This window comes from Callospermophilus lateralis (assembly GCF_048772815.1).
Source record: "Callospermophilus lateralis isolate mCalLat2 chromosome 14 unlocalized genomic scaffold, mCalLat2.hap1 SUPER_14_unloc_1, whole genome shotgun sequence".
Taxonomy (NCBI): domain Eukaryota; kingdom Metazoa; phylum Chordata; class Mammalia; order Rodentia; family Sciuridae; genus Callospermophilus; species Callospermophilus lateralis.
The window spans coordinates 770,333-787,376 of NW_027510158.1; positions in this window are offsets into that span (position 1 = coordinate 770,333).

Genomic DNA, 17,044 nt, shown 5'->3' on the forward strand with positions numbered 1-17,044 from the left:
TTTAAAGTCAATTTCAGTTGAGAGTGAGCTGATTTAATCAGAACTATGGAATCCAGGGAGAGAGGAGGCCTCTGTGGCTGCAGGGCATCGGGTGGAGGTCTTCAGATGACTTGTGGGTGGGAAAGGCTGCATTTGACCTCTCTCTCCTGCAGACCCCGGGCACCAGCTCTGGGGGCCCTCTCTGTGGGGGTCTGAGCACAGGGGGCCATCGATAAATGGATTCCTCCAGGAGGGGCAGCTGGGGCCTGGACTGCCCAGGGCCCTCACAGCATGGAGGTGCCCCTTCCCTGCTCCCTGCTGGCTGGTGGCTACTACATCCCCAGGCCAGCTAGCCTGCAGGCCTGTGCTGGGGACCTAGGAGTTCGAGAAGACAGTGTAGCTGGGGGGAACCAGGTCGAGGCCCTGGGGGGCTGTAGGCTGCTGGAGCCCTTCCCCACGGAAGAGTCCAAACACTGAAGAAAGAAAAAGGGGGACGCGGGACTGGGAATGTGGCTCAGCAGCAAAGTGCTTGCCTAGTATGTGTGAGGCCCTGAGTTCGATCCTCAGCACCACATAAAAATAATAAAGATATTGTGTCCAACTACAACTAAAAAATAAATTAAAAAGAAAAAAGAAAAAGAAAAAGGGGGACGCAGAGGGCAGGACCCATACCCACACACAGATCCTGCCCAACACACACACACACACACACACACGTACATGCGGACACATGGACACACAAACATCAGGACACACACACACAAGCCTCTATGTGTGGACACATGGCCATGAACGCACACTCTGGCGTTGTCTTCCTCCCTCTAAGCACCTGTTCTCCTGGTGGCTGTATGTGAGAAGCCCTGTCCAGCTGAGGCCTGCTGCCTGTCCAGAGCACCTTCCTCACCTCCGAGGGGAAAATGGAGCGGCTGTGCTCAGCGCCAGCAGCAAAGGTATTTGTCCGTCCTCTAATTACAGGGCCGCCTGGGCCTGACCCCACCTGGCCTGCCCGCCTGCTTTCCTGTGTGCAGGGGCATCTCTGGCCAAGCCGTTTCCCAGACACCGTGTCCATTAGGCCTCAGTTACCTGGCAGGGCCAGGGCTTTGAAGTGGCCACAGGGGCCTCCAGAAGGCTATTTTTCTCTCACCTGTCACCACGTATTTTCCTGGGCTCCTGGCCTGTGGCCGGCATCTCTAACTAATGGGGATTAAATAATCCGCTGTGATACAAGTGCCCACGCTCAGCCCTGGTCAGAAGGCACCGAGTCATGGAGGCCTCAGCCAGAGCTGGTGGCCCCCCTGTGGGAGGGTTAAGGAGGGCCGGGCGGCACATTCTGGAATTTTTTTGCCTCCTCCTTAGGGCTATTATCCACAAAACAACCGCTAATGAGAGGGCGCGGACCTCGGGAGAGGAAAGGTTTCATTTGGGCTAGAGAAGGAAGCCATCGTCTGCCCTGAAATAGCAGCACCATGTCTGAGGCCCTCTCTCCTCCGACACCCCTGTGTCCCAGCCAGCAGTGGACCTTGGGGTGGAGAGGGTGGGAACGGGACCTGCCACAGGAATGCCCCTGAGTCACCAGAGGAGGTGACATTTACTGTACACTCCCAGGTGCCTAGGCCAATGCCTCATCCCACAAGGCGACCACATAATTCATCCTATAACTGGGACAGGCCTGAAGGTCAAGGACGGCGCTGGTAGCCACTTTTGCAGAAGAGTAGGCATTAGTCAGGCCCATCCTGGGCCAGGGCCAACATGGAACCCACGAAGGACCCACTTTAGGTGGGAAATTCAAGAAGGTACCAAAACATTCTGGATGCATAACATCACACCTATATATATTTGTTTTTTATTTGTTCTAATTAGTCATCCATGACAGGAGAAGGCATTTGGACACATGGTACACAAATGGAGCACAACTTTCTTGTTCCTCTGGCTGTACATGGTGCTGAGTCACTCCAATAGTGTGATCATACATGTTTTTAGGGTAATAATGTCTTCCCATCCCCCTGGCCCTATCCCTCCCCTTACTCCCCTCTACACAATCCAAAATTCCTTCATTTTAGGGGTGAACCGGCCCAGGTCGGAAATGGAGCAGGTCAAAACTCCCGTGCTGATCAAAATTCCTTCATTCTTTTCTATACCCTTGCCCCCAATTATAGATCAGCATCCAATTATCAGAGAAAACACTTGGCATTTGGTTTGGGGGGATTGTTTTAATAGCATAATAGTCTTCACCTCTATCCATTTACCTGCAAATGCCATAATTTCATTCTTCTTTAAGGCTGAGTAATATTCCATTGTGTATAGGTACCACTTTTTTTCTACCCTTTCATCTACTGAAGGCATCTAGGTTGGTTCCATAGTTTAGCTACTGTGAATTGTGCTGCTATAAACATTGATGTGTTATGTTACTATAAAATGATGATTTTAAGTCCTTTGGGTATAAGCCAAGGAGTGGGATAGCTGGGTCAAATGGTGGCTCCATTCCAAGTTTTCTGAAGAATCTCCATACTTTCCAGATTGGTTGCACCAATTTGCAATCCCACCAGTGATGGATGAGGGTACCTTTTCCCCACATCCTCATCAACACTTGTTATTACTTATATTCTTGATAAGTGCCATTCTGACTGGAGTGAGATGGAGTACATTTGATTTGCATTTCTCTAATGACTAGAGATGATGAAATTTTTTCATGTTTGTTGATCAATTGTATTTCTTCTTCTGTGAAGTGACCATGCATAACATCTTAATGCAGCATTTCAAAAAATAAAGACTGATGCAAAAATAATCCACAAGGAACAGAATAGTGAAGTTTTTAATGTGGGAGCATCCTCCAGGCCCAGAATCAGGATGAAGAACATGGGGCCAAGTCATGTCAGCACAGGGTCAGATCCTGTCTTTAGAGATGATGTGCTGTCATCATGGATTTTGTGCATTAATTTTGATTTTTTTAAAAGATTGCGTGGAGATGTTATTTATCTTAATTGAAGAGTATGTCCATCCTCCTGAAGCCTTATTTCCGACTTGTGCTTCATTTGCCTCTTCCTAACCCCACCCTGCCCCATCAGGATGGAGAATGGAAAGTATCTCTGACCCCTTCTCCCGACTGCCTCCCCTGAGGCTGTTCCCTCATCTGCAACGTCTCCTGTCCCTGTCCCTGTAACGGTGGCAAGATGCCACATCAAACATTCACAGCCACTTCCAACGCGTGAAATCATGAGCCAAGGGCATCACAGACCTGAGCCCCTTAAGCGAACTCAGCACCCCCCGAGGCAGGCTTGGGGAGGACCCCCTCTTCATGGATGAAGAAAACAAAGATGAGGAACCTACCCGTGGCACATGGTCCCTGAGCAGTGACGGCCAGAAGTGGGACTTCTAACCCTTGTCTTCTCTGTCCCTTCACCCAGTGGTACCCCTGGACATATGGTCATGGTTAAGAGTAGGGGCTCTGGGTTCTGATTATGCCAGGACCTATTTCTGGCTGCAAGCCTCAGTCCAATTACTAAACTTCATCGGGTCTTGACTTCCTCATCGACAAATGGGAACAGGAAAGATGCCCATGTCATGGCTATTGTTTGGAGTAAGGGGGTTCATGTATGGTGTGTGCTCAAAACCAAGTCTGGCACGTGGGACTCTCCTGGATTAGCCCTGCAGGTCCCACATCCCAGGAGAGCCCTCAGTTGAGGGCAAACTGGGAGAGTTGGTGGCTCTACAGGACACATTCCATTTTGCTCATTGTTAACTCACAGCTCACCTGGAGTCACTGTGCCCAGGTGTCTTCTCTGATGGCCCATCCACTCCCAGCCCCAAGCTTGGGTTCCCTTCCTGTGGCTCCATCGTCCTTTTTATTACTCTGTCATTGCACATGGCATGCAGAATGATTGACCTGTGTTCCTTTATCTCTCTCCTAGGAGCTGAGGACTTCTCACAAGGCAGGACTGTGACTGTTCACTATTCTTCTGATTTGTAGAACAGTGTCTATTATGTTCAGGTGCTCAACAAATGTCTGTTAGTGGCTAAATAGGTGAATGAGTGGATGAATAAATGCAGTCGAGTTTGGCGTGCAAAACCAAGCATCAGATGTTAGAAGTGGAAACATGCTGTCTTTGCTGTCTTAGCCTGTTTTCTGTCACTATAACAAAATATCAGAGAACAGGTGATTCATACAGAATGGAAGTTTATTTGGATAACTTCTCTGAAGCCTGGTAAGTTCACGAATAAGGAGCTGACATTTGCACAGCATCTGGTGAGGGCTCCTGGCTGCATCATAACATGGTGGAAGGCAGCACATGGAGAGACAGAGCCCATTCTTCCCCCTCTGATAAAGCCAATGATACCATCATGGGGGCCCCACCCTCTTGACCTCATCAAATCCTAATTCCCTTTCTAAGGCAGCACCTACAAATACTATCAATATGTGAATATTTGGATTAAGTTTTTAGCACATGAACTTTGGGGAGAAATGCTCAAATCATGACAAATTTTAAAATGCTAAAAAGAACACAGAAATTCACCAGCCCAACCCCTCCTTCTTCATATTCAAACCTCTGGACTGTCCTGCCCTGGGAGATCCAGAGGAAGCCTGACCAGCAGCCAGGAGTCCTGGGTTTCAGGCTCATTAGGGAAGTTAATTGTCCCCCCACTCTCCTCAGCTTCCTTAGCTGACAAATGGCTGTGCTATTTGCCCATCTGGACTCCTGGGCTATCAGGATTCGAATATGCAGCCGTCTAGGAGAGAAATTTAGGAACTTCACTATGTCTCTGCAGATGGCCAGGTGAAGAGACTAAAGCCCAGAACGTGTCCCCCAATATTAGGAAGTACAGTACCTAAAGTAAGTGAATCAATCTTGAGATGCTAGAGTTGAGTCTGAGAGTGGTAAAAGCCAGAAAGATTCACAAGAAAGATTCTACACCTTGGTAAACAAAATCTGGTATGTAATAAGCAAAATTTCCCAAAGAAGCTCGACATGATAAAGAAAAAAATGAGATGAAGCAATTTAACAGTTTTATAAATTTAAAATTATACATCCAATTATGATATTAATCAGATGCAAGTTAGCTCCACTTTTAGCCAAGTGCTATCAGCTTTAAAAAAAAATTAAAAAAAACAAAAAACATGAATGTCATAAGGTGAGTTACCCACAAGGCACAGCTAAAACTGTGATTGCAAATTCAGTCTTTTATTCTCAAAGAACTACAGAAAAAAATAGTTTTTGAGACAACTACGGCCACTGAAGGACAAAAGGTGGACCCTGGAAAACAGCAAACTGGTGAGCCCCAAAACTCAGCAAATTAACTCTGCCTACATCTTACACAATCCTCAAACCATGGGCAAGAAGACAGTCAATAATAGAAGAACTGAATAGAACTGACTTGCTTCCAAAAACAAAGTTTGTGGTGTAAGTCTAACCAAGGTAATTGCTTTCTAAAACAAATAAGCACAAATCAACACTCTTCAAAGAAATATAACAGAGTCCAGAATCTTCACAACAACATTTACAATGTCCCTTGTATAACTCACAATTTTGCAATCTAAAAGAGAACAAGAATAAGGTGACCCATTCCTGAGCAAACATGGATAATTAATGGAGACCCCTGGTGAGGTGACTCTGCTGTTAGAATTAATAGACAAAATGTTTAAAGCAGTTAATGTCACTGTGCTCAAAAGAAAATGTACTCACAATGGGTAAAATTCTGGCAGAAAAATAAACTTTTTTTTATAAACAGAAGTTTGACAGCTGAAAAATAAAATATGATATCTGAAATAAAAACTAGTTAAGAAGGCTTAGTGGAAGTTTCTCTCTGAATAGTAAAGATTGAAAAAAAGAATACAGAGATATGAATATTTGTGGCTTCATATCAAAAAGGTGTATGACCCATGAGATTGGAGTTCTGAAATAGATAATAAAGCACAAAAAACAATATTTTGAGGAAATAATGGCTGAAATTTCCCAAAATTTGGTGACAGATACAAATTTATAGATTTAAAGAAGTTCAGCGAATCCCAAACAGGACAAATAAAAAAAGACTCAACACCTCGGTACATCATAGTCAAACTGTTAAAAACAGAAAAATAAAGAGAAAATCATGAAAAAATCTAAAAAATTTATAATAGGCAGAGGGAATGATTTGAAATTTCACTAACTTCTTATTAGAGACTTTAAAACCCAGAAGATATTGAATCACATATTCAAAGTACTGAAAGAAAAAAAAAGCTAGCCCCAAACTCTATATCCAATGAAACTATCTTTTAATAATGAAGGTGAAATAAAAATATTTTTCAGAAGAAAGAAAATACAGACAATGTGTCCTCATCCGAACTTTACTAAAAAAAAAAAAAAAAAAAAAAAAAAAAAAAAAAAAAAAAAAAAAAAAAGGCCAAAAGGAAATTCTTCAAACTAAAAGGAAGTGAATAATCTCACCAGTGGTAAATATCCAGGTATATTTGCAAGATTATTTTTTCCTCTTAATTTCTTTAGCATCGCTTTTAAGAGTGGGAATTATGGTATATGTCAGTGGACTTTATATAGCAACTACAACATGAGGAATATGAGGATCCATTCTTGGGTGGTCAGTAAATGGATCCATATGGTTGTAAACTTTTTACATTTTAAACCAAGTGACATAGTATTAACTCACAGGGTACTGGGGAGATGGAAGGATTCCATCAGTCCTTTTGGGATGCTATAACAAAATACCCTAAACTCATGTCTTAGAAAGAGCAAATATTTATGCTTCACAATTCTGGAGGTTGGTTAGTCCAAGATAAAGGCACCAGCAGATTCGGGGTCTGCTGAGCCCCTGTTTCCTGGTTCATAAATGGTACCTTCTCCTCAAGTCCTTATGGTGGGAGGGACGAGCTAGCTCTCCAAAGTATCTTTTGTAAGGGCGCTAGTCCTAACCATGAGGCTCTGTCCACAGGGTCTGGTGGTCTACTAAAGGCCTCATACTGTTGCTTTGAGGTCAGGATTTCAACATGTGCATCTGAGAGGACAGAGACATTCACACCAGAGCTACTAGGTGTGCTGAGATCCTTACAGCACCCACTCAAAAAATAAAAATAAAAATAAAATGTTACGTAACTAAACAAACAACAAATAAGTCAAAGCTGGATTCTAAAAATTATATTCAAATCAAGCCAAATAAAGCAGGAGGGACAGAGAAACACAACCCAAGGGAACATATAAAATAAATAAATAGTGACGTGGAGGACCTCAGTCCAGCCATAGCAATACTTTCATGAAATATTGGTGACAAGGCACAGACTATCAATAAGGATCAAGATACCCATGACCAGAAAAGCCACTGGACCGGCCTGACCCTCACCTGGAAGTGCTGGGGCAGCTCCCTGGCCGGGATCCCCTGACCCCCTCCATCCTAGGCCTCACCCCTGTCCCCAGGGATTCCCGGCCCCACAACCCAGCAGCTCAACTGTTCATACCTGGCACAGGATAGGGGACCAGGACCCTAGTCCAGCTTGAAGGCCACTATCAACAGTTCCAGGGTTCGACCAGCTGGCTGCCATTGAACTTTGTCCCGAGGATAAAGGTCAACATTTGAAACCCATCATTCAGACTCCTCCTGCCGGGCCTTGCCAGTCCTGGTGACGGGGGGTTGGTACCTATTTTTTGTGCACGTCATAAGCGTGTCCTGGCTCACACAAGCGTGTGGTTTCAAGGGACAGTGGTCTTTATTCTCCCACCAAAACTTCAACGTGAAATCTCAGGATGCACTTCCATTTAACTAAGACCTGCTGGGGATTTCTCCCCACGAGGATTCCCCCCCCCACCCCCCAAAAAAGACAAGGAAGCCAACGTGGAGGCACAGGATGACACTTCAGTGCTCTCCAGAAGGACCACGGGGAGCTAGCTTTGACCTGCCTTTGGATTGTAGTAATTCTTTGTGGCATCGTTCTCACTGCCACGTCTTAAATATCTAAGAGGAAGTGGCAGTAAGAAGACTCAATTGGTCATGGGCTGCTCAGGACTCCCGACAATGTGCTTTCAACTTCTCTGTTTTCTAGAACAAAACTGCTGTCATGCCTGTGATCCTAGTGACTCAGGAGGCCGAGGCAGGAGGATGGCAAGGAGAGCAAGACCCGCCTGGGCAACCTGGTGAGGCCCAGTCTCTCCATAAAAAATAAACGGTCTGGGACTGTGTCTCAAGGGTAGAGGACCCCTGGGTTCCACCCCCAGTATTGACAAAAAGAAGTATACACGCATTTGCGTTGGTATGCAGGTGAGTGTGCACGTGCCCAGGAGTGTATGCATGTGAGTGAGCGCATGAGTGGGGGGCACACATAAGTGGGGTTAAGTGTGCAGGTGAGTGTGTGGGTCTGTGCAGGTGTATATGAGTGTGTGCATAGAGTCTATGTGAGCATGTGGGTGTGAGTGTATGTATGTGCATGTTAGTGCGTGGGTGTGTGCACACAGGTATGAGTGTCAGAATGTGCATACATGCTTGTGAACGCACGTAGAACCACAAACCTTTCTCACGAGGGTCACCTGGCAGATGGGGGAACAGCCTGTTTTCCTGAGCCTCTGCCCTCTGCTGGCCTCCTCTGCTGGCCTCCTCTACTGGCCTCCTCTGCCCTGCAGGGAGGGAGGCCACTCCCACAAGCCCAGGGCAGGACGCTTGCCTCCCTGTGGGGTAATGCTGGCCCCAGCCTCTGAGTGCAGAGAGGTCAGCCAGTGGGGTTTTAGAGACACTCGTGATTAGCTCCTGGGAGACCGCCGAGACGGGCCTGTTTGGGGCTGACACCTGTCTAAACATAGACTGGGAGCAGGGTTGACATCCTGTTCGTCACCAAAGCCACTTTCTTACACACCCAGACAGCCCCACACGCCAAGGGGAGCCACTTATAGCCACCTTCAAAAGGGCCCAGCTGGGTGCAGTGCCCAGGGGAAGGAAGGGCCTGGCGTGGCGGTCTGCAGCCTCTTGACCAGAGAGGAACTTTTGGGACTTCAAGAAGCCAGAGGGCTGGGTTCAGACTCCACCTCTGCCTGCCAGGTGGGCCCTCTGCTCTCCTCTGAGTCCTTTCTTCTCCCTGGGAGTAGGGACAGGAATGTCCTGCGCTTTCCCGAGGCCCTGGCTGACCCTGCAGACCCCCCCACTCCACCTGGGGCTGTCTTGGGTTTGGTGCTCAGAGAGATCTGGGAAGGTGGCGGCTGGGGCAGGGACTGGGCATGTGAGGAGTGTGGGCATGCGCGGCCAAGGTCCAGTCCACCCCCCCGTGCCACATGGACATTCCTCTTCCGGAGCCCCATTTCTCTTAGCTGTCCCCACTGTCTCCTGGGACTTTGGTGAGGCCTGGTAGGGGCACTGGCCCTGGGGACCCTCATGGAACAGGTCCCCTGGGAGGTGTCTGAGGCCTCGGGAGGGCCTGGCCCTTCTTCCCACAGTAGGGAAGGCCGTCCCCCACCTCAGGGCCACAGCCTCACTGTCACCTGGGCCCGGGAGCTGCTGCTGCCCTCAGGCTTCTGACAGTGCAGATTAATCCTCTCCAAGGTGGCCGAGGCTGCATGTCTCCAGATGCATTGCTTTTTCAAAGTGGAAACAAAGGGGTGACACTCCAGTAGAGCCACTGGGCATGGGTGGCCCCTGGGGCACCCACGGGGAAGATGTCTAGGGACTGAAGCCCTCTCCCTCTGTTCCTCAAGTCACAGGTGAGTGCTAACGGCCCTGTCCCCTCACCTGCAGGGCTTTCTGCCCAGGTTTGTGCCAGAGCCACTGGGCTGCAGGAGAAATGGAATCCAGCAGACCCAGGCTCCAGTGGCCTTAGGCAAGTCACAGTGAGCAGACCTTCTGCCCAGGTGCTCAGCCTTCTGGAACAATCTGCCCTGGGGCAAGGAGCAGTCCAGGACAGCCAGGGAGCGCCCAGCTTAGGGCCAGGGAGGTCGCACTTGCAATCCGTGTCTGCCCCCAAATTCGCGCACTGGGCAAAGGCTCCTCTCTCTGACCTCAGTCTCCACATGCGCAAAATGGGAGTGAGGGCTTCCCCTGCTGGGGCTGTCTGGAGGTGTGATGGGCCGGCCCCTTTGTGCTTCTTTCAGGGAATCTGGGCAAGGACAGAGGTCTCCATGGGGAGGGGAAGACAGCGAGGACAGTGGCGGTGTGGCGCGAGGACGGCAGGACGTGGCCAAGCGCTGTCAGTGGGAGCTGAAATCCTCTCTCTGCCGGTGACGCTCTTTGCTGTCAGCGACATCTGTTTCTCTGCCCTGGATGTGTATTAGGGATGATCACCTGTCGCTTTAAATTCTGGGGGCTGTCGCTAATGGGTGCTGCAGTTTATTTGCCACAGTTAACTTCAGCTGGTGCAGACCCTGGGGAGGGGCAGTGGATAGACACCTGCTCATGGGTTCATTTCCATTGGAGGCCAGCGTCCCAGGGAGGGGTGTGGGAGGCCCCTTGCTGGCTGCAATGAGTCCCAGGAGGCAGCCTCCCCAGCCTCGGGGGATGGGCTCTCATTCCACAGACCAGGGAGGAAAAGCCCTTCCTAAAGTCCAGTGGTTGAAAATTAGGGGAGAGGAGAGAAAATAAGCTGCCAACCTTGGGGTAAAAATGGGTGGCGGCTTTGGAGGAGGCTAGACCAGGGCTCAGGTCACACGTCAGTCACATTCTGGGGTACACGGTGGTGCACATTTCTTAAACTCTCTGCAAAGAAGAAACGCTGGGCCCTCCCCGCAGTACATGCACATACAGACACACACACACACACACACACACGCACACACACACACATATGCACACGGGCATGCACACATATACACACACGCACTGGGAGAACTCAATGGGCTAAAAAATGCTGGATCCAAAATGGAAAGTTTGAAAATATTAGGGCCAACAGGAGCATATGAGCACCAAGGTCCAGAAGCCCCGCCCACCCTTTCACACCCCTCCCCAATCCCATGGCTCACTGTCGGGGGCTCCTCACCATCCAGTGTAGACCCTGTGTCCACCCTCCAGTTGTGCCCACACTCCTCCATCCCACACAATGACCCTGATCCACCCTCAGGACCTCAGGAATAGGGATGCACTCACCAGGCACAGAGCTCACCTTGGGGAGACAGGCTCAGAGTGTCACCCACGCAGGCCTCCAGAGTCATCTGGGCAAGAATCCAGGATCCCAGGCACCCCAAGACCCATCTAGAAATGGGGATACAAGTTCTATCTGTTCTTTTTTCTTTTTTCTTTACCGGGGATTTAACTCAGAAGCACTTGACCACTGAGCCCTGTCCCCAGCTCTATTTTGTATTTTATTTAGAGACAGGGTCTCACTGACTTGCTTTTGCTGAGGTTGGCTTTAAACTTACAATCCTCCTGCCTCAGCCTCTTGATCCATCTATTCTTATACCTCCACTTAACACCACAGATGCGGGGACCCCCGGCACCCAAGACCCCTCACCCTGTTGGATGGGGCATGGCTTCAGGATATACAGAGCTGGGCTCAGAGAAGGGACCCTGAGGATGAATGACACCCATCAGTCACTACCAATGAGAGCAGAAAGGAGTACACGTCTTTTGCAGGCAATTTGACAGTGGCCACTGAAATCTGAAACACACGTAGACCCTGAGACCTCACAGTGACATCTTTTCCTGGCTACCCCAGGAAAAACTTACTACTCTATTGAAAGAGATATGGGCAGAGATGATCACAATGGTGTGATTTTTTAAAGGTTTTAAAAAATCAAGAACAACCTAAATGTCCATTGGGTGGGGAATGTCTTTTTAAAGCACAGCATAGCCCACCCTGGAGTACCAAGCAGCCATGGAAAACAGCACTCGGCTTCTGCTTTCTCACAGGGAGCGACTGTGAGGAGGCTTCCCTGGGTGAAAAGCAGGGACACTCTGAGTCAGTTTCCATCAAATCAAAACCAAACAACACCTGTGTGTCCCCAGGTACAAAGACATACATGTAAACATGTTAAGGTCTGTAAACAAATCAGATTGGCACCTGTTATTTTGCCAGAGAAATGTTAGAGTCTGTAAACAAGTCTGGATGGCGCCTGGCAAAATGCCAGAGGGAGTGGTTTGTGAAGTAACAAAAGCGAGCCATTAAGTGTGGAGATTCCTTATTGGTTGACTGCTGTATCTATTTTATGCTAATTAGCTAGGCTGTGTAAAATGTATAAATACCATTCTTATTCTACAATAAACGGCTCCTACTCCTGCTGTATCAACGTACACAAGTTATTTGTCACTCCCCGGTTAGTTTGCTGCAGCCAGACTGCGGCATAAACACACAGAAACATGTCTGCAGGAATCTGTGACAATAGTAGAACTTGTAACACCAAGGGAATGAGGGGGAGGGGACCAGGACTGGAGACAGGGCTCAAAACGCAGTTAATTCTAAACCGTAATTTGTGTATCTCCTTATCTATGTGTGCTCCTTGTGCTAACTAAATTTCTAAATTTTTGCCTAGTGGGTGTTCAATGAAATCCATCAGTGTCCCCTACCCATTTGTCGTTAGAGCACTTGAAACTTTCCAAATCATTTCTCACCCTTAATTAGTAAGTCAGCGGAACCAAAAGGGTCCCCTTTTATATATGGAAACTGAGACTCATCCCAGGAACTGATCAAGGGTCCCTAACCTGCTCTGAGGGAGGACTCATACCCAGGGACAGTAAGGGAATCTCTGAACTTCATTAATGGGGGAGAGAAGTGAAGGGTCCCATGTCCTCCTGGCCTCTCTTCTCCTGATCTTCTAGCTGTCCTGCTTCTGTGATGGCCTCTGCTGGACCCCTTGGCTTGCTGTAATTATCTCCATCTTCTGACCATTCGTGGCTTGCCCATCCCATCTCTCCTCCCTCTTCTTCTAGATTAGCTAGAACCAGCCCTGTGTACCCATAAACACACTTATTGTGCAACTACTATATGCAACTTAAAATGCACCGTGAACCACTTAGGAAACATCTAAAGGAAAAACGGAATGGCACTGAGAGTTAAATGACTCACCACTGAACACTTTTGCAACCTCAGCAACCCAAAATACAACCCAAAAAACTCACTACACCTTTGCTGCCATCCGTGTCCACTGGGCTCTGCTCGGCATCCTCCTTAGGGCCTAATTACTCTTGCTCAACAGACAATTCTAGAGAGCCAGGGATGTGTTTTCCAAACCTGAAGAAGCAACAAATTAGAACGGGCAGCGCGGTGGCATTTCCACAGCCTGTGCACCGGGACACAGAAGAGGCCGCCCACATCCTAACAGGGAAATGAGAGGGGAACTCGGGTTGCAGACAGGATGCGTGAAAAAACAGCCCCTGGGGACATCAGCATAAGGACAAACAATCCTCCCCGACGCATGGCTCTGGGACATGTCCCCACTGTATCCGAGGAGGGAATGGTCATGGATATGGGTATTTCCTGTCCTTCCTGGAGGGTTGAGCTATGTTCAAAGTTCTCTGGGAAAATGAAGATGTATGAAAAAAATCAAATAAAAAAAAGTGGTGTGAAGGGCCATGTTCAATACACAATCTTCAAATGCCCCGGGGCCCCATGATTCCGGGCGACAGGCAGGACGGGTCCTGACCATCCATCCGTGAGTCCATGAGTGCTAGTCTTCCTGGGCTTCCTGACTAGTTAAGCTCTTGCTCTATGCCCACCCCGAGGGCCCCAAGTAGGAAGATGCCCACGTGCCCATGGTGCCACCTCAGTACTTCTTCACACCCTGGCCCTGCTGGTCTCTGAGCCTGGAGTGTGGCTCTGGCTCCGAGACTCTGGCGGGATAGAGTAACCAGAAATAGGTGACGGTGCAGAGAAGGGAGGCCTCTGGGGCCTGAATTAATAAACCCTGAGAGGAATGGGGGAGGCAGGTTCGCAGACAGGAACACGAGGAGCGGCAGGAATCACATCAGAATGCTCCGTGAGAACGTGAGGTTCCGTGTGGCAAAGACGGCCACTTTGGCTTGCCGACTGCAATCATTTGCTAATGTCTGGTCCGACCAAGCCAAGCGGGTCACAAGTGTTCAGCTATCTATTATTGATGTCTGCCACATGTACAGAAATAGAGAGAAGGGCAGCGTGTGTCAAAGATTTGTCCTACTTGACCTGGTCCACTTCCCTCTTATAGATGGCACAGGGAGGGATCTGAGGTCACCTGGCTAGAAGGGAAGAGACAGTTTCAGGCTGTGCTATCCAGGTAGGTGCTAGCTGCCTGTGGCCACCAAGCCCTTGAAATGAAGTTGGTCCCAATGAAAATGTCTACGTATAAAATACACTTTGAGTTTGGAAGGCCTTATATGAGAGCCGTATAAAATACATTGTTAACCTTTTTATACTGATGACATATTGAAATGATAATACTCTGGACACTGAGTTAGTCTATTATTAAATTATTTTAACCAATCCATCTCACTTTTTTCCACGTTTTACTGGTGCATTATAATTGTACGTAATGGTGGGGTGTGTTGTGACAGTCACACGTAACTCACTGTAATGATGGGATGTGGTCGCTATCCCTGAAACAAGGAACAAGGCTCGTCCTCGGAGACAATGCCTGTTAGTTGAGGAACAGCTCTGCATATTTATGGAGCCAGGGGTTATGACAGTTTAACAGTTTAATGGTTTTACAGTTGGCACGGGATGCTTTCTGATTGGTGGGTAAGGATCATGTGAGCAGCAGGGCTAATCTGATTGGTGGGTAAGGATCATGTGAGCCAGCAGGGCTAGTCTGATTGGTGGGTAAGGATCATGTGAGCAAGCAGGGTTAGTCTGATTGGTGGGTAAGGATCATGTGAGTCAGCAGGACTCACCTTTGGACGGTTCTTCTTGGGGGATGGGGAAGTTAGTCTTTGGAGCCGGGGTGACTCCCAACAGTCCCTGCCCAGCACTTCCCCTGCCTCCCCTCTGCCCCCACTCAGTCCCTTTCCTTTATTCACTGAGTTCCCTTTGATTTTCATGAGATCCCCCCACAATTTTCTTTTGCTTTTTCCTCTTCAACTTCCACCTATGAGTGAATGTTTGACCTTTGACCTTCTGGGCTCAACTTATTTCCCTTACCCCACTGGTCTCAAGTTCCATCCATTTTCCTGCAAATGCCCTAATTTCATTTTTCTTTATGGAGGAAGAAAACTCCGCCGTGTATATACGCCACAGTCCCTTATCCAATCCTCCACTGATGGACACCCAGGCTGGCTGCATAGTTTGGCTCTTGTGAATTGCATCTCACTTTTTAAAAAATGTAGCCACTAGAGAGCTTCATGTCACTGTGCACACGGGGCTCAGCTTGCTTTTCTTTTGGATGGAGAATTGAGGAAAGGCGCTTTGCCCGTCATAGGGAACCATCTATGGAGGACTAACCGTCCTAACCTGGGAGGTCACCCCGTGGGAGGGGGAGAACCAAGAAGGTTTGGGCAAATCCTTGATGCTTGGCTGCTTTTTTCTTTTCAAAATGATAAAGATGTTGGGACAAGTTGAGAGAACTCTGCTGGTGTCAGACAGGGAGCCCCGCACTGTCCCACAGCCCCTTCTATGGTCCCACCATGTGCCTGTCTCTGTCTCCAGCCTAGAGCTGCCCCGGCCGGGGCTTTGAGAGGTTAGGTGACTTGTCCAAGTTCACAAAGGAGGGCAGTGGCAGAGACTCGAGCTTCTTCTGCCGCGCAGGGTTGGGGAGAAGGAACCCCTTGGCTGGCGCTTACTCAGAGGCCAAGCTGGACCAAGGCATTCTCCTAGAAAGCTCCGAATGGAAGGCAGCCTCTCAATAAGGCACGATCCAAACCTGACCGTGTGTGTCAGGAAAGGGAAGAGCTCAAGCCCCACTCTCCTTGGTGGCCCAGGGAATGGCTGTCCATGCCGTAAGTAAGACCAGCCCTGAGTATCCAGGTCAGCTGGTGGCCCTGCCTCCCCCAGAGCAGATGTGATTCTGCTCAGCCCCTCCATCTTTCCAATTCCAGAAAACCTGCTGAGCTTCAAGTTGGACAACCTTGGGGTCACTGGAAAGGCTCAGATCTGGGGACAGTTGTGTGGTGACAGTAGAGATCCAAGACCAGGGTCATGACCTGCTTAGCATCCCTGCTCTGGGGCACCGTGTTCCTCACTGGGCACCGTTGTGCAGGCAGTTCACTGCCCCAGAGCCTCCCTGATGGCCCTAACGAGGCCCATCTCTAGCATGTTCTCCCGAGGAGCCCGCGCTATGGGGTGCAAGGTGTAGGCTGGGCGTTGGCCCTGGAGCAATTTGGGAATTGGTACAGAGACACTATTGAAGCTCCAGAGGCCCCCATATCCCTCCTCACTGTGCTCACTCCCCTTGATGACTCCACCGACCTCTTCTCTCTCTTGGTGCTGGAGCCCAGGGACTCATGCAGCTGACCTCCCCAACCCCGAGCGCACCAGCCCTCCCACCTTTTCCTAAAACCCAAAGAGCAGACACTGGTTTAGTGCCTGTTCGTTAAACAGGATAGTCGTGGTCTAAGGCCAGAAAAAACATGAGCATCTGTCATGACCTGGGCACCAAACGGGTGGAGGGGATGTGGGATCAAGGGACACTGGTATGCCTGGAAGCCAAGCCACCAAGCAGAGGGACCCGTCTACAGGCCTGGGCTTGGAGAACCTCACAATCCAGGAGTACCCTGGCTCTGGACAGTGACTTTTTCCTTCAGAGCCTCAGTTTTCTTTTCTATCAAAGGGGAGTGGGTCACCCAGCACCCTGTTGAATCTGTCAGAGGGCAGTGGCCATGGAGCACATGGGGGCCAGAGGAGGGGACGGTGGCAGGGGTCCGCACAGGCCAAGATCCCAGCTCCTCTCGAGGACTCCCCAGAGGACCCAAGCAGCTCTGTCCACTGGCTTGTCTCCCACAGTGCCCTCCTCTCGGCCCTCAGCACCTCCCCTCCACAGAAGCCCCGCACAGCTGTCCCCACGAAGCTCATCTCCAGGGCGACCAGACACAGGGGTGGCCGAGGGCATGAGGGCTTTTCACAGAGCGAAGGAATTGTCAGCCCCGTCTTCACTGGACCTGAGGTTCCCCTCCCTGGGCCTCGTCACAACGGGGACTTTGAGACCGCGGAGGCCCTGTCCTTGCTCTCTGGCCCAGTCAGAGAATGGAGCTTGGAACCCTGGGAGACATGACA